The 2,464-nt window shown below is 50.8% G+C and overlaps 1 pseudogene; it reads left to right on the forward strand.

The window, feature by feature from the left end:
* The first annotated feature begins 279 nt into the window (after window positions 1-279).
* LOC138863478 (uncharacterized) lies at window positions 280-1,330 on the forward strand (annotated as a pseudogene).
* The last annotated feature ends 1,134 nt before the right edge of the window (window positions 1,331-2,464 follow it).

The raw sequence follows: 2,464 nt of genomic DNA on the forward strand, positions 1-2,464 counted from the left end.
ATATATATATATATATATATATATATATATATATATATTGTACGATATGTTGGGCTACGGCAACGGCGCCCCGCCGCGCGAGAGTTAAAAACGGCGGGAGTGTAAAGACTAAGTAAAAGGAAGCACGTTCACTGAAGTCTGTTATTTATCAACACTACATGGCGCAGTGATTGGTTTATTTCTACACACCTACCATGACATCACGTCACCCCCGCCTTGCCACTCAAACACCACAATGCTAGACACCACGTACGCCAGTAGCATTAGAGCAAGCTCAGCAGATGCTAATGGCTCAGGGTGCAGCCATTGCCTCCTTACAACGGCAGCTGGTACCGTAGCCGTTCGTGCAGCAACAGACGCCTCGGACTCCTGCACCTGCAGCCCCGGAGAAATGTGAGGCAGTAATGTCTACAGCAGCATTCAGGTCCTGGAGAAGGTCGATGGAGTGCTGGTTGGGGCTTAGTGGCATGTTGTAACCACAGGCAGTGCTGCACATACGCCTCTACTGTACGCTAGCCTTGCGATGCTCCCTGGGCATGGTAGAGTGGCAAGCACTGTCTACTGAAGAGGCTCTGAACACCATTGGTCGCATCACTCGTCAAGCAATCAACCAAACAGCTACTTGGTGCAAATTCTTCGCCCTCAACCAACTGTAAGTGACTACTTTATGCGTTCAGCTCAGTGTGTTGCAGATTGTGAGTTTCAGTGCCCTCAATGTGATGGTAAACTATCAGTGTATATGATCCTTTGGAAGTTGATGTCAGGCCTGTACAGTGTGTCACTGAAAGAGAAAATGTTTCGTATGTGTACATCTTTCAGCAATGTGGACTCACCATGTGAACACTGCATGGCATTTGAGGCAGCTCAAAGAGATACCAACAATAGCTTTGGCGGAAACGACCGTGTATGTATGGCGGCAGCCGGCGCCATACCACAGGACAGTGACTTGCCACTGACTGCAGGCACTCGCCACCTAGTTAAACCCCACCCTTGCGGTAACTGCGGCGGCACTCACTCACCAGGGAAGACAGCATGCCCTGCTAGGCTGCTTGTCAGTCATCGGTGTGGAAAGGTTGGACATCTAAAAAGAATGTGCAGGGGTAAAGGGAAGCGCACAGTGACAGCAGAGGATGTTGAAGCCTCGGACATTGTGGTTGCTTCTACAAGTAAGGCACCTTCTCAACCACAAATTATGGTGACTGTATGCCACACAAGAGTTTCTTATAAACCTACTCCTACACAGGTGGTGCCTGACACTGGAGCACAGGTATGTGTGGCAGGACTGAAGCTACTAGCTGCCCTCAGAATCAAGGCAGCAATGTTGACATGATGCAAGGGCCTGCATGATGTACCGGACGTGTTGCTGAAGCCCCTTGGCTCAGCCACATGCCAAATTCAATATGATGGCCGCTCAATGAGTCAGGAGGTCTTCTTTGTTGAGACGGCCAGCCGGTGCTATATCTTACTAGAGGCATGCAAACAACTGGGGCTGGTGTGTGAGGATGGTGGTAGTTGCCAAGAAAACAGGCCAGCCACGGCACACCATCGACTATCAAAATCTCAACAGCGCCTGCCTGAGGGATATTCACCACTGCGGCTTTCATCAGGTGGAACTGGAGGAGGCCAGTAGGAAGCTTACCACATTTATTACCCCCTGGGGCCGTTACCGTTACCACAGGACGCCCATGGGTCACTGTGCAGCCCCAGATGCATACACCAGGAGGTATGATGGGGCCATCGCGGGAATCCAAAGGAAACTGGTGTTGATGACTGATTTACGACTATAATGTGGAGGACGCCTTCTGGCATGCATACCAGTTCCCAGAAATGTGTGCCATGAAGGGCATCACCCTGAAGCCGGAGAAATTCAAGTTCTGCAGGAGGGAACTTGACTTTGTGGGATTCCATGTAGGCTGGGACTCTTATAATCCTACTGATGAACGTCTTTCAGCAATTAGGAATTTCAGCATGCCAGAGATGCCTTCGCTGACGGACATTCGCTCGTGGTATGGATTTGTCAACCAACTAGCACCATTTTTAGCTACAGCACCAATTATGTAGCCCTTCAGGGAGCTGCTGCAGAAACCACAAGGCAAGCGGGTATACTGGGACTCAAAGCTTCAGGAGAAATTCCTACGAGCAAAAGACGTGGTATGCCAGCTGGCTAAGGACGGCCTGACCTTTCATGACAAGGAGCGACCTACCATCGCTATTACAGACTGGAGTAATGTGGGCATAGGGTTCATTATCCTGCAGCAGTACTGTGACTGCTCAGCAAGGGATGCCCCATTCTGCTGCAAGAGCGGGTGGCGCCTCGCACTGTGTGGCAGCCGCCATCTGACACCTGCTGAGACAAGTTATGCTCCAGTGGAGGGTGAGGCTCTGGCAGTGGCTTGGTGTCTTCGCAAGGTACGGCTGTTCCTGCTTGTCTGCCCTAACCTTGTGATTATTACTGACCACCGGC

The sequence above is a fragment of the Penaeus vannamei genome, chromosome 12, assembly GCF_042767895.1.
Source record: "Penaeus vannamei isolate JL-2024 chromosome 12, ASM4276789v1, whole genome shotgun sequence".
Classification (NCBI taxonomy): domain Eukaryota; kingdom Metazoa; phylum Arthropoda; class Malacostraca; order Decapoda; family Penaeidae; genus Penaeus; species Penaeus vannamei.